Source organism: Hemicordylus capensis, chromosome 4 (genome assembly GCF_027244095.1).
Source record: "Hemicordylus capensis ecotype Gifberg chromosome 4, rHemCap1.1.pri, whole genome shotgun sequence".
In the NCBI taxonomy this organism is placed as follows: Eukaryota; Metazoa; Chordata; class Lepidosauria; order Squamata; family Cordylidae; genus Hemicordylus; species Hemicordylus capensis.
The window spans coordinates 126,669,404-126,685,452 of NC_069660.1; the positions used below are offsets into that span (position 1 = coordinate 126,669,404).

General features: G+C 44.5%; 1 long non-coding RNA gene across 1 annotated transcript; it reads right to left on the reverse strand.

Annotated features, from left to right (window-relative positions):
* Positions 1–895: 895 nt before the first annotated feature.
* LOC128324904 (uncharacterized) lies at positions 896–15,449 on the reverse strand. The gene is made up of 3 exons (XR_008307159.1): positions 15,337–15,449; positions 7,200–7,380; positions 896–4,441 (listed from the first exon to the last, which is right to left on the reverse strand). It is a non-coding gene; the product is annotated as an uncharacterized LOC128324904 (long non-coding RNA).
* Between the last annotated feature and the right edge of the window lie 600 nt (positions 15,450–16,049).

Here is a 16,049-nt window from a genome sequence, read left to right on the forward strand (position 1 = left end):
GCACAAAAGAATTGTCAGCATGCCCCGCCTCTTCCCCGGTTTAGATTCCAGTCACAGCTGGAGAAGAATTCCCCCTCCAATCAGCCAGCCCCTTTCTAACCCATCCACCCACCAACTCCCAAGCCCCTCCTCTTTCCCTTCAGCACAGCCAACCAAATGAGAGCACTTCTCCTGAGGACCCCCCCAAATCCTGGAGCTGACACTGCCTATTGACTTCATAGTAATCGCCATCATTTGCCCAAACAAATCACGTCTTATCTTTCGGTAAATCTCCACAGTAGCTTAGGCTGGGAGAATGTGCCTTGATGAAGGCCATCCAGTAACCCTTATAGATAAGCAGGGACTCTGGAAAGTATCCAAACCTTGTTCCCTTCCCACCAGACTGTGCTCCTGCTGTAAATGAGAAGCATGCGAAAAAGGTCAATTGAGCAGATGAATGGCAAATGAATAGAAGGCTAGGCAGGTACGGACTTGGTCCTGCTTCCACCTCCCATTTCCCTAGCAGCCCATTTTTTATCTGTCTGGTTGCCTATGTACATAAAGCCACCCAGCTGACAAATCAACAAAAAATTACGGTTGTAGGAACCTCTCTCCCACTTCACTCTGCATCCATTCCAAACCTGGGCTTGGTTTGAATTTTTTTGTTTTGTTTTTGCCAGAGCTCATCGTTACTGCCATGGGGTTTAATTTTCATGAACACTAGCAAGCAGGCCAATTAGGCGCTGGACATTGACCATTAATCACCTAGCCCACTGAGGGATCATCTGCTCACCTATATGGCCAGGCTGGCCCTGGGTCAATTTACTGTCATCATTGTGCGTGTTCATTTGTTATCGCCAGCACTTTCCCTGGAATGCATTCTTTGCGCTGCACCAAGCGGAGAGAGAGAAAAGTATGAATACTTTTATTCCAGAGAAGAACAGCTAACAAGTTACATATCAGAATAAGCACAGGCAATCTTCATCCTCCTCTTCCTCCCCTCCATCATCCAGCTATTGACAATCTTATGTGTCAAATTCATACAGCAGCTAGGAAGTATTCCTGAAACCAGTGGGACTAACTTCTAAGTAAACATGCATAGAATCAGCATATATTTGTGAGATACCTGTATAGCGATAGACATGACAGCTACCCATTGTACGCATGTGCACAGTTCTAGAGCTAAGTATGCAACTCTCTCATAAAATTTACAGGTGCCCATTAATTCTGGTACTACACTGGGCATGCTTTGAGCTGCTCATCCTTTTCAGCCTAGAAGATCACAACACCAGAAAACTAAAACAGCAACAAATGCAAATTGGTGATTCTGGCAACATGCCTACCATGTGATCTCCCCCCCCCCACTCCGACTTGCAATACATGCTAATAACAAATTCAAATATTTTATCCATGTTTCTAATTTCTAGGTATTTGGATTGCAATTCCGAACCCGATTTCTTTGAATACAGCATTGAACTTTGGTGGCTAGCTGCTAGTCCATTAAAGGAGCTCTCCGCTTGGGATTTACAATTCAATACAGCATGCCCTTGAATTGTACCAGCCTAGCTAGGCAGTTACTTCATTTACTTGCATAGCGGGGCCAGCCTTGGCAATGTACCTCTACCCATGATCCCAGGGGCTGTCACAACAGCTCTTGCTGTGCTGCCTCACACCCCTCTTTTAGAGTGGTTATGGGGATTGTAGTTAATTTTAATTTTTCATGGCCACTGGAGTAGAGCCAGTCAGCTTAGTTCCACACGCACGGCAAAAGATGCTGCTTTAGCTGCACCTCTGTGGCGCCTGCGGAGCAAAAGCAGCCGCTTAGGTTTATTTCTCTTCTTCTCATCTGGATCACACGGTGATCATTCATTTCAAGGTTTGGGCTGTGGGTAGAGCAGGCCCAATTTTCTCCTTGTGTCTATTATTCCCACTTTGGAGCGGTGTCAATTTAGCTTTCTGTGTCTGGACTGTCACCAGAACTGCTGCTGCAATTACTACCAAAATCTAACAATGGCAGCAAAATTCTTTAGTCTTTGGCATGGCTCTCTCTGCTCAGAAATTGACGGTGGGCCCCTAGGGTCCTTCAGGGATATCGCTGGCTTCCAATATTGATATAAATGCCGCTCTCCAGCTGGTATCCCCTTGGTTGGATTGTTTCCCAGTTAAATAGTAAATTGCAGCAGCAATGGTGTAGCCGACATTACGGAACATGCCAAACTCAGGCAATAAAGAACCTCGAGAGCGAGTTTCTCCCTTACAGATTGTTCTGTATGGTAATAGCAAATTGGGTCGGGGGCCAAGAGAGCTTTGAAGACATCTTCTCATCTCTTTCATTCTAGCCCAGAAGAGGAACTGCTTTGTGGCACAGCTCAGATCAGCTCCAGCTGTACCCATTCTGCAGGCTATTATGGTGGTAGGGAAGCAGAGAAGCATCAGCCCTTCTCTCTCTCTGTATACACAGAGCAATCCTCTGCCTCTCACCTCTCACCTTTTCAGGCAAGGGAGGAATCTGACCGGGCCAAATGTTCCAAAAAGCATAGCACTAAAAAGGACTCCCTCCCCACTCCTAGCAGCATTTATTGTTCTGTGCAGAATCAATGCAGTCTGATCTGAATCCATGTAGGCAGATCCCACAATTACATAAATCATAGGATTTTGACAGTTGGCTGCTATGTGTCGCTAAGGGCAGCATTTTATGAGATGGTTTGTTCTCGGGTTCAGATCTCCAAGTACAATATACATGTTTATCACATCAGTAATGAAGGGTGTGCGCATGTATAAATCACAACTTTTCCTTTTAAAATAATAATAGCATTTGTGTGGCTCATTTTGAATGAACAAAAGGCTTCATTATACATTATCTCTGTCATCCTTACATTGCCTGTAAAATAGACTTGTTATACCTATGCTTATTTTTATTTGTTTTAACGTTTATTTTTAAGTGCATAAACCATCTGTCTTATTGTGTTGCCTGAGGCAGTTCACAAACCATCATTAGCATCAAATAATCAAAAATCATTTTAAAAACCAGGAGTTTTTTTTAAAACAAAAGATAAAATTACAGTACAAAAAAACAATTAATCATATACAATTAGGAGCCAAATGTATAAAAGCACCATTTGTAAACTTCAGAAAAAGCCCAGGGTTGAAAGCTAAAAGCTGAACACTTAAAATAAGCAAATAGCAAAATACTTAAAATCCCAGCAACATAAGACACTTTTAATTTGGCAACAAACAAACAAACATGCAAGGTGACATGGGCAGACAAGTCTGCTTGGGATGACTGTTTCATGGCTGCACATTGTGGATGCTAAGGCTTACCTCGGGCTGAGTTTGTGGCTGAGATAACGTTAGAACAGAGGACTTCCTAGCTTATAGATCACCCTCTTACACACAATGCCACAGTCCACAAGCAAGGTCCAACACTCATGCCTCTCCACTGTGTTTTTATTTTCTGTTATGTTGCTGATTTATTGTGTGCTTGTGTATTCAAATGGATATTGATTCTAATTCCCTAATAAAACTGTGTACAGTTGTAGAAAGATGGGTTATATTTTTCGGAGGACATTAAATTAAGAACTAAACTGCAGTTTGTGCATACCTGCATCATGTGTTTGGATATTCTGTACTTTACAAATCAGCTTGTAAATATGGAATGTGTGAGATAGAAGCACACCTCTTCTAATAGCTCAACTATTTATTACTAACAACTGATTGGAAGAGCCCAGTTCATACATTTTAGATTGGTTAAAAAAGCACAGCTTATATCAGGTTAACAGCCTTCCATTTTGGATCCATTTGGGCCTAGAACTGAGGCCTTGAGGAGATAATACAGGCATATATTGTCCTCTGCTGCACAACTGAAACTGTTTCATCTCATTCACTTACATGCCTCAGTTTTCATCCTGAAGCCTTCTGGACTTGCCTCTTAAAGAGTAACAGTGAGAAGCAGCCCTAAGACCTATTTTTATCATGACAGTTTCTTTACAACAAGCACTAGAAGATGCAGACAAAAATGGTGATGTAAAAGTAATGGTAATGCTTCCTTAGGGTCTGTTTACATAAGCAAGATTGAAAAGTTATCACAGAGTTATTATCCTAGCATTTCTATCCAGATAGGGAGCATCCCCTGACTTGTGGTGCAAGGAATTTCATGGTGTGTCAGCCACACACTTTTGCTGTCTAACTTCTCAGAACGCTCTTTGTGCAAAGATTTCAGCCTTGGTAGTGTTTGTATGATGACTCATTCTGGGATAAACGTGCAATGAGTCAGGAGCTCTTGATCTGGTAGTTTCTTCTGATGCACCCTTTGGCAGTGTAAACAAATCAAATACTGGTGCAGATTCCAGGTTGATATCCAATTACATTAATAGTGCAAATAAGCCCCTGAAATGTTTGATGGGTTCAAAATGAACATTTGCACTCAATGGTTTTGTTGTAATTTGTGGAAATGCCCGAACTTCTGTGGATGAATGAAAGAAGTAATATTTGTAGTCAGTGTAGTAGATCAGGTTCATCTCAAATCATATAACAACATATGAAGCTGCTTTATACTAAGTCAGATCATGGGTTCATCCAGCTCAGCATTGTCTGATTGGCAGCTGCTCTCCGCTTTGTTGTTGGTTCAGTTAGAATTTGAACCAAACTGCCAGTCTGTGAGCCAGTTTGGTTGAACCAGCCGGTGGTCCCATGGGGCGTAACTATAATAGGGCAAGGGGAGACAGTTGTCTGGGGGCCCTCTGCCTTTGGGGCCCCCCAGAGGCAAGTCACATGACTGACTCCCCCAGCCATGCACCCGCCCCGGCTTCCTTCAGTTGTATTCATCCTCCGAAATGGATGTGAGTGTTAAGACCTGGAGCTACCAGAACAGCATGTCTTTCTCTAGTACCATTAAATGACTTGCATCATCCACAATTTACAAAACCTTTAAAAACATAATTTAAGATGATGTTCTATTGTGCCACATAGGAGATATATATATAAACTTCAGTGAGGGGTGTGTGTGTGTGTATATATATATAAAATTTTACTTCAGTGAGGGGGGGGCATTTTAAAACCTTGTCTCTGGGCCCACTCCAACCTTGTAACGCCCCGTCCAGTCCATTTGGTTGAACTGGTTCAACCCGATTTGAGGGGTTCTGCTTTTAAAGGGGAATCTGGTGAGGATCCCCCCTTACAAGCAAAGGGGAATCCTTCTTCTAAAAGGTTTCTAAAGGCAGCCGGGGGGTTGCAAGAGGGTGCCTTACAGGCTTCAGCGGTGGTGTCAGCTCCTCTGCTCCTGCTGGTGCTCCCCGCCCGCCCCCCCCCCCCGCAGCATGGGCTGCTTGTGGCCTGGTTCCAGCTTGTGCTGGTGTGGGGGAGTGCCGGTGGGGTTTAGAGGAGCCGCCAAAGTCTGTAAGGTGCCCTCTCCCCCTCCCCCGGCCACCATAGAGGAAGGATTCCCCTTTGCTTGTAAAGGATTCCCCTGTACAAGCAGTGCCCCTCAAATCGGGTTGAACCAGTCCGCATCAGACTGGGCCCGGTCAAGTTCAGACTTGGATTGGCTGCTTTTTTTTAAAGGCCGGTCTGGTTCGAATTTGCACCAGTCAAGCTGGCCCAGTTCGAGTTGAATGAGCTTTGACTCGCACCAGTTCTGCACACCCCAGGAGCCAGAGTCTGTGTGAACGATGGCTTGCCTAGGGCCAGCTAGTGAATCCATGCCTGAGGGGAAATTTGATACAGAGATTGTCACAGCGACATACTATTAGCCACTACACTGCACATCCACATAATTTTGTAAATAGGACAAAACATTTAAATGGGCTACTGAAAATGTTCTATCTGTTCCCACATCTCGGATTCCATCATATGCTTTTTAAAGATTCTAGTGCTGGCTTGGGGCTGTAGAACTAATTCTAGAACCGCTCCCTGTAACAGGGATTCCCTGATGTTGTTGACTACAACTCCCATCATCCCTAACTCCAACGACCTTTGGCTGGGGATATGGGAGTTGTATCTGGGGATCCCTGTTACAGGGAACACTGCATATAACACTTTCATAGGCTCCCAAATACTCTCATGAGCCCTCACTTCTCACCCACAACTGCTTTTTTCTTGTGGCCAGAGCTTTCGTACCCGCATCCCCTCTCTCTGATTTTCTCTTCATTTCATACATGCAGCTTGCATAATGTGGTTGTCATCTTCTGCAGTTCAATGCATTTCCCTATGATGGGACTTGCAGTGTCCATAGCTATGAGCTATGAGTCAACCCACGTTTGGCCGTGTTGATGCTGTTGCATTCAGTAAAGATTGCTTAGGTCACGCAGTATAGGTATTCAGTATAGGTTGCTTAGATCACAGACTTTGAAGAGAGCTTTTCCCATAACACAAGCCAGGAGTGTATTTTGTGGCTTTTGATTTAATTCAAACTAATTCCTCTGAGGTTTTGAGGCAATGGCATGGCCCAAGTTGCACCTTCTGCTGAGGCTGCAACAACAGGGCAGAACCATTGTAACATCTCCCACACAGATGCCACGAGCAAGTGGGGCGATGGGGGTGGGGGACAGGTCTTAAAGAAATAGGACACTCTGCACTTGTGGCATTTAATTGGCCGTGCTTGTTATAATTGCCCTGACCAGTCACAAGCTAGGACTGTGTAGAACCTTTCTGATAAATTTAATTTGTTGTATGGAAACTTCTTTGGCTTCCCTTGAAAATTCTCAGTTGTTTCTCCTTCTGAATAACTTGAAATCCAACATGAGCACAGTTTTCCCTCCGGTGGTTGTTGCAGGTGCCTATCTTATGTTTCTTTTTAGATTGTGAGTCCTTTTGGGACAGAGTCAGGGAGCCATTTTATTTCTTTTTCTTGCAAACTGCTTTGAGAACCTTTTGTCAAAAGTGGTATATAGTTACTCATAATAATTATTTCACTTTTCTGAAATGTACCTGACAATCCTATGTTTCTAGGCCATGCACTATCCCAAGTATAGACATAGTTTGGCCAGCTGTATAGTTCAGCTGAGGTGTCAATTCTGTCCTAAACCAGTGATTCAGTTTTCCAGTAGTGTCTCCCATCAACTTGATATTTTGTTAAAGGAAGGCATAAAGTGTTCCCTCAAAATAACCCCACTGCTATATTTTAGTCAGATATATATATATGTGAATATATCACCTGGATTGGGACATCACACCATGATTTTAATGAAAAGCGGTATATAAAAAGAACAATAAATAATGCAAACCTGCACAGCTTGTAACCCACCAAGCTGCATAGTCCACAAGCTTTGTCACAGTGGCCTTTTCTGTGGTCCACTGTATAAAGTAGACCTCTTTTTACAGCCCCAGGTAGGCAGCAAAAACAGGAACCCCTAAAGGACTGGCTGTGTTCACAAATTATGTAGGCCTGCCATCATGCATAGTGACCTAAGCAAAAAAGAGGAGAAGGTGAGGAATTGAAGATTTTTTGCTTTTGACAATATTGTTTTCAGTTAGCATTTTAATGACTTCTGTTTTATAAATCTAGATTGTACACTTACTCTCTATACAGATTGTGAGCCCTTTGGGGACAGGGGACCATCTTATTTATGTCTTGTTTATTTTTCTGTGTAAACCACCTTGGGAACTTTGGTTGAAGAGTGTTATATAAATTTTCGTTACTACTACTACTACTACTACTACTAATAATAATAATAATAATAATAATAAACAGCATGCTGCTGTGCATGCTTAGTCAGAAGTAAGCCTCACAATTAAATGCATGTGCTTTTTATTTATTTATCATTGCATTTCAAAACCATTGTCAGGCCTGTTACCATCCCAGGTCAGTAGCTCCACATCAAAGGGGCTGGGGTTGCTGGACTGACACACAAGGACTGACAGAACACACAAAGCAAAGTGTCGTTTGAGCAGTGTTATTGCTCCTTGAGAAACCCAGCGTCGTTCCCATAGTTGCATAGAGTAAGGGTTGCAGGGCCTCATGGCTGCTTCCTGCTTCCCTGTCGTCTTCTTCAGGGTCGCCTTTGCTTCTGGAGCTCAGACGGCCGAACGGTGTCCTGGCCCAGTTGCTCTCCCCTGTCAAACTTGAGCTCTCAAATGCAAACCAAAGAGCTTTTGCAGCTGCAGCCGTGGGAACTCTCTTGGCGGGGCTTTAAATAGGAATGATAGCGCCGCCCCCCCCCCCCCCCGCCCAGTTCCTCACCACCTGGCAGGTGGCCTGGCCAGGGCTCCTGTGGGGCCTAGTGTGAGTCCACCATTTTTATTTCTTCGTATTTATTTATTTATTTGATTTATATACTGCTTTTCATTAAAATTATCTCAAAGCAGTTTACAATACTGCACAGTGAAAATACACAATTAAAATACATACAGTACAGCTATTAATAGATAGATAGATAGATAGATAATTTCTATTTAAAAATTTTAAAACCTCTGTAAAACGATACATGAAACACAGAGCAGCATCATTCAAAAAAAAAAAGTTGGTTAAAAACAAAACAAAACAAAACAACTAATCTCCATGGCCAGCAGCACTCACTAGAGTGCTGTAGGTCTCTTGGGCACAGGCAGCTGGCCTTCTCGGGTCACAACTGCCCTTGACCTAAGGCCCCAGGATGGTTTGCAGCAGTCTAAAACCACCAGATTTTAAAACATACAAATGAATAGGACTGCAGCTGTTCAAGACATGATTTCTTGGAACAGAGGTGTAGCTATAATTGAGCAGATGGAGTTGAAGAATCCAGGCCTCCCAGCTCCTGAGGGTCCCCCAGATCCACCCCTCCCCTATTTTCTTCATTATCTCCCTCACTCCAAGGGGCCGCCGGGGAGAGGGGTGAACACGGGGCCCCTCTCCTCTAGCTACCCCCCTGACTTGGAAAAAAGTCCCACGGAGTCATTGGGACTTTTGTCCTAGTGTATATGCTGAGAATAGCAACCTCACTTACGTTTGGATATATCTAGTGTTTCTTTGCTGGTTTTTAGACAAACTCTATATTTATGCTAATAATTTATTGACATATTTACTCAGATCTGTATATGGTACTCTAACGTTCTTATTGGCAATGAGATTGGGTGCACTCATGATGATACAATCGCAAAAGAGTCAATTATGTTTAGTCTTTCAAACTGTGGCTTCTGGCCAAACTGTTACTGAAATAGTAATGCTTCAGGAGAGCAAAAATAATGATACAAATGCAGCTCTAAATTGTACCAAATTGCACATCCTCTAGTGCCTTAAATTAAAATTGTGGTTGGAGAAAAAAGGCAAATAATTAGTATAGTTTCCCATCTTATAGCTGAATTGTCTATGCCTCCATCTTATGCAACTGTTTTTGGGGTTTTTTTTTAAGCAAGACCCCAAAGAGCAAAGTCTTGTATGGAAAATGACACCTCTGTTTCCGCAGTTGAGAAAGATGCATGTTATTGAAGTGGTGAGATGGGAAATACTGGACAAATTAGTGCAAATTAGGATTGAGATTCAGTTCCCCACTGGTGTAAATTTAATTTCTGAAATGCTCTCCTGTGTTTTTTTTAGCAATCCTAAATGTGAAGAGTGCAGAACCAAAGTTGCAGAGGTTATGAGCCTGTGTGTCTCCTCTTCCTCCCCCAATGTCTAGTACTACAAAATGTATAACACAGAAGTTGTGCACACAACCTCATTTCCTGGGGCCAGGGGGAAGGCAGGATTGGTCCTACCTTCCCCCATATGACTGCTGCTGCTGCTGCTGCTGCTGCCCTGCTCGCCGCAACCTGCTCCTAGAAGAGCGCCATTGTGGCGAGTGGTGTGACAACAGAGAGGCTAGGGAAAGGACGCCTGGCCTCCAGAAAGCCCACAATGTGCTGAGCTGCTCATGTGGTCAGTCATTCTAGAGGCTGGGGTGCTTCTTCCTCTGGCCTCTAAGGTAGCATGGGCTACTGGCAGCCTGACCAGGGCAGCAGGCAGTCTCTGTAACCACATGACTGGGTGGTGGAGTAGGAGGGTTGTGAGTGCCCTCCTACCTCACTTTTAGTGCAGGTTAAAAACCTGGGCTACCCAGCGGGGCAGCACTGGGATAGGTCCCAGTTTGGTGCTCCACATGACCAGCCCTACCCTGGTAGTGCTGTGCAAGCCTGGGTTGGGCTGGTCATGTGAACAGCCCCATAGTATTGCCATATAAGCTGCCTTATGCTAAGTCACTGTGTGTCTCGCTCTCTGTTGTCTATGCTGAATGGTAGCAGTTCTCCAGGATTTCAGACAGGGGTCTTTCTCAGCCCTTCCTGGAGATACCAGGGATTGAACTTGGCTGGGACCTTCTGTGTATAAAGGATATGCTCTACCACTGAGCTAGAGCCTTTCCATAACTATACTTCCTCCCCACCCTGCGCCACTCCTGCCTGGAGAAGCAGATGCAGTGTGCTTAGGAACACGTGTGCTTGGGAGCATATCCCAGATGAAACATTTTTTTTTATTTTTTTTTATTTTTTTTATTTTATTTTATTTTATTTTATTTCTACATCGCCTTTCATTAAAACAATTTCAAGGCGGTTCACACAAAAGTTAAAACAAGATGACAAAAATTACACAATTAAAATGTCAGCTAGAATATAAAAATACAGATCTGATTAAAAGATTAAAAACCAAGCACAATATAATGAAAAAGATACAAGCAGCAGTAATAGAAACAATCATATAAAAGTCTGGGTAAAATGCCAAGATTTCACATGCTTTCTAGAAACTGTGATGGAGACTGAGGAGCAGAGAGCATTCCAGAGTTGGGGGCAACAACTGAGAAGACCCTGTCCCGCGTGCATGACAACCGAGCCTCCCTCATTGTTGGCACCCAAAGCAAAGCCCCGCCAGACAACCTCATTTGCTTCAGGCTGTAAGGATCACCTCTTACATTATGGTTTTAAGGGCTAGCCCTGAGACGTTTTAGCTCCTCTTTTAGGGGTTATATCTAGTGTTGTCAGGGTGGGGCTTTCTCTGTAGTGGCTATGGTGTTACAGAATAGCTTTCTGAAAGAGCTCCATCAGGGTTCCTCATTGCTTAGCTAAGCTTTAGGAATGCCATGAAGCCCTTTGTGCATTTTAATGTGGAACCTTTTCCTGAGTAGCACTGCCGTTTCTTCTCATTTGCTGCTCCTGTCTGTTGATTTCCGATTTCTATTGGACGCTTGATTTGAGGACTTTATTATGTCTGCAACTTTCCTGTGACTCCATTATTTGACTAATAACTAAGAAATATAAATATAAGTCAGATCTTGCCAGTTCATTTCTGTACCCAATTTCAGATGCTGGAACTATGTTACTCTTTAAGCCTTATCTGGCCTAGGAGGACTGGGTTACCATAAGAACCATCTTCACCCACATGACCTACCCAGGCCTAACAACAGGCAAATGCAGGCAACAGGCAAACCAGCTTTGCTCTCTGGGCTACCATTAACACAAATTTGATTGGCAGGGACTGAAGCAGAGCTTTTTCGGTGCTGGCACCACCATTCTGGAATTTCCTCATTGGAGAAATTCATCAGATGCTCCACCTTTAGTTTTGTGTTGCATTTTATGATGTCTTCTGTGTTTCATGTGACTGTATATATTTTATTGCTTTTATTTTGTTAGCCACTTTGCAAGGACTTGGTCCTGAAAGGCATACTATCAATCTTTCAAAAGAGAATAAATTAGAAAACCTGAACTCTGCCACAGTGCAGAGAACTAAGCAGATGCTGGGTTTGAGATATAGTGATTGTATATCAAGGGTTGCCACTGTGTTCCCTTCCCAAGGCTTTGTGCCTTTAACAGTTCAGTGACAGAAATTCAACAGGCAAAGAGATGTAGTCTTGGAAGCTGCACTCCTTTAACTTCTGTCTGTCATTAAGGTTCAAAACCTCTGCCAGAAAAAGAAACTTTGGCAATCCCTATTGATATATAAGAACTAACGAAACACAGAAGTCATCCTGCCTCTAGCCTCGGCTTCTATAATCCCTTTCCTCAAAGTCCATCACTGGTACAGGAGCCTTGGCTAAATAACTTGCAGATCCCATCTAGGCCCATTATCCTAAGCTCCTCGTTTATTTTGGTGGGAGTTCTGCCAGCAATTGATTGGTGCATCAGGCCAGCTATGATTATGAATACAGTGGTCCCTCGACTTACGAACTACTCGACATAAGTATTTTTCGAGTTACAAACGGCAGTTTTAGATCCGGTTTTAGATGCGGTTTTTTCGACTTACAAATTTTTAGATGGGGTTTCCTCGACTTATGAATTTTACATGCGGTTTCCTTGACTTGCCTGCCTGTTTACTGCCTGTTTATTCTTGAAAAGACATGTTCCTGTGCAGTTTGCAAGCCTTACTGGGGGTCTGGGTCTTTTTTCTAGGCTCCGGAACGCATTAATCCATTCCCAATGCATTCCTATGGGAAACTGCTTTTCGACTTACGAACTTTTCGACTTACAAATGTGCATTCGGAACGGATTAATTTCGTAAGTAGAGGGACCACTGTATATCCTTTTTTTTAACCCATCCATTTTGGTAAAACAATGGATGCCACTCCATAGCTAGAGCATAGATAAAAATGTAGAATGAAAAACCTGCAAGGGTAGGAAGGATGAGTTTGTGAGGGACCTAGTCCAAGAGAATTAAGACTGGATTTCTTTTTCCATCAAAGGGTAAGAATGCATATGAAAATGTGGCCAGCAAGACAGGCTGTAGCTGTGTGGGGTTTTTTGTTTGTTTGTTTGTTTCCCCATATTTCTTTCTATTGGCCTGGCTTCTTCCTTCTTTCCATCCCTTCTTTTTGCTATCTCATTTACCTTTATCACAGGCCACATCTGCCTCTCTTCCCTCTTCCCTTTAGTCCTCTTCAGCTGACATTCTTATCATATTTGTGGCTTTGTGAAATGCCCCATGAGTGGTAGGAATATGTGTGGGAATGCAGCTCAGAGATGAAGAGTCCTTGAATAATTTGAGTTTGTTCTTGTTATTTGTTTTTATTTGTTTGGATAATGTGTTCTTGTGTTTTTGTCTAAAGATTATGTTCCTATTTCCCAAACCCAACACTGCTGTGTAGTTGTGTTGCCAGACACAGCACCAATATTATTCAATTTATGTATGTATGTATGTATTACATGTTTATACCACCCCATCTAAAGGCTCTGGGTGATGCACAAGTAAAAAACAAAAGCAAACACCAACTAAAACAACCTGCTTAAAACCATATAAAAACAAATTTAAAACAGTTCAGAGCCATTTAAAAACCACTTAAGAATACTTAAGAACAATTTAAAAACCTTGGAAGGCCAGGCCAAACAAGTTTTTTGGGCTCTCTTGAAGGCCAGCAACAACTCCAAACTACAGATATCTGGTGGGCAGAGGCGTAACTAGGGAAAATAGCGCCTAGGGCAAGCACTGAAATTGCGCCCCTGTCCAAACAGGAATGATGGGACTTGTAGTCAACAATATCTGGAAATCCCTGTTAAAAGGAACACTGTACCATCTAGACATGGTTGTTGATCAAAACCAGAGGCGTAACTAGGGAAAACGGTGCCCGGGGCAAGCACTGACATTGCGCCCCCCCCGCTGCCCCCCCCCAGCATACATATGTATATATTTAAAGATAGCACACGTGTGTGTGTGAGTGTGTGAAGGATACCCCTAGGATTCAAGAAGTGTAGGATTCAATAGCTGTAGGAAGTGTGCAATCATTTAAAACATATTCTTATCTGTATGTATTTCATACAGATAAAAATATGTTTTGAATGATTGCACACTTCCTACAGCTATGGTGTGATTGCAGCACCATTCACATCTATAGCATCTTAGGCGGAGACAATAGTTTCCATACTAGAAAAAGCAATGACTATACAGGTGCCATAGTGTCCCTGTGGTTAAGGCAAGGTGTAAAAAGTTACCATTATAAGCCCTGACCATCCTATAGGTCATAAAATCCCAAACATTTGACAAATCCACCTGAGATTTGGCCCAGAGCCACTAGATGATGTGCCACTGCCCCTATGAAGCTAATTCATTTTGACTGACACAGGGGGCTGGTTCTCATGATTATTCCCATGCCATGTCAGATTTAAAAATATATATATAAACACCATAGGTTGTTCCTTTTCCATCTCTGCACTCCAAGGCAGCTTCCAGGAAACCTGCAAGATCTCCTTGCTCTTTGGTAAGTTTCTCTCTTAAAGCAAGGACTAACCAGAGAGATGAAGTTCTTCAGTCCTGCCAATGCAACACATTACACACTGCAGTATGACATTCTTGTAGCTGAAAGGGGTTTTGGAAACAAGAGAGAGTGATCCTAGCTAGCAAGCAAGCAAGTTTTCTCCCTCTAATAAATCAAGAAGGGTAAACCCATTTGAAAGCAGTTCCAAGGGCTGTCTGGATGCCTTCCCAAAGGATTTCACCACCAGGAACTCCTGGCTAATTATACTGGAAGCAAAGGAGCTCTGGGTATGGGTGTGCAAGGGTTCAGTGTGAGGTAGGGCATCTCTCATTCCCTCTTCCGTTCCCGATTCAAGGATAGCCTCCCTGCCTCGTGTTTCCAGACACTAGTTAGGCTCCTCTAACCCAGGGTTTCTTAACCTTGCTCCCCCAGATGTTGTTGGACTACAACTCCCAGCATCCTCAGCCACATGTCTGGGGATGATGGGAGCTGCAGTCCAACAACATCTGGGGGGCCAAGGTTAAGAAACCCTGTTCTAACCCTTCCTCCCACCCCACACAACATACTTCCAACTCCCCTCCCCATTTCCTTGCCTTTCATTTCCCACCCAGCTTATACTCCTGCCCCTGGGTCCCCGACTCCCAAGTGCACTTTGCATTCACTTCTCATTCAACCCATTTAATGCTTTTTCCAGTACATCCAAAGTTGACAGGAAGAGTCAGAAATTCTATGGAAAGGAATTTGCTGCCAGGACCTCCTGGCTTAGAAATCCCCCAGTGATGGAGTCAGAGGGTGATATGCATGGGGCGGGGGGGGGGGGCGGGGGTGTAGTGAAGCGGAAGTGAGCTCTGTTGATTTCTCTCCCCAGTCTCCCTCTCCTTCCCACACTGGAGCTGCCTCGTCCGTCTTTTCCCGCCTAGCCACTATCTAGGAGTCCCCTGAGCTTTTCTAATGCCCACTCCACACTTTCCTGCCTGGCATCCCCTCCTTCTCTCTAATGTTCTCTGCTGTCTGCATTTCCCAAATAGGAGGGGTGATCAAAGGTCACCATCTTCCAAGGGCTGGGAGCTGTGCAGGAAAGGAGTATACCAAGCACGTCGGGGCAGAATTCCACAACCCACCGCCCAGCCATCGTTCTGAAGCTCCCTTCCTGAGCACTTCCTAGCCCCACCGCCACCCGCCTTGCATTGCCCTCCCTGCTGCTGCAGCCCACATGCCCTTTTGCAGCACTCACCAGATCTGACATGACGCCAGGAAGAAGGAAAAGCCAAGTCTCTTCTCCAGTGTTGGGGCTGGTGGCGGGTGGGGAGTTCTCTTCCAGTACAATGCCTTCCAGGCAGCTCTAGGACTCGCCTCTTGCTCCCTTTAACCCTCCGCTTGCCTTGTCGCTGCTGCAAAAGCCAGAGCATAGCTCAGGCTATGAGGCTCATGTTCCTCAGTCCAGAGAGGAGGAGGAGGAGGCGGCGTCGGGCGGGGCAGAGCTCCCACTGCTCCGCTGGTCCTCCTCCTCTTGGGTATCCCTCCCCGCCGGCTGTCCAAGGGACTGGCTGGGGGTGGGGGGTGGGGAGGTGTTCAGCCACCCTCCCTCACGCAGCCCAAAGGAGCAGATGGAGAAGAGGGCTACATTGGGTGGATCTTGCCCCCGCTGCTAGTTAGTCGCGCCTGGGCTCATGCGCTCAGCAGACTCTCGGAGTGTCTGAGGCAGAGACAGTCAGTCACAGACGAAGAGAGTTGCCTTGCCGAGTGCCGACACTGCAATTTGCAAAGCAGGCAGGCACTACAAAAGGCAAATGCGGCGGCGGCGGCGCCCAGTGCCAGAGCTGGCGCCAGGACCGGGGGAGGGGGAGGGGGGACCGCTGCAGTGCACACACACACACAAAATTTTTTCTCAAAAAAAAAAAAAAAAAGATTTTTTTCCCCCGAAAACGGCAGGGGATCTTTGGGGGT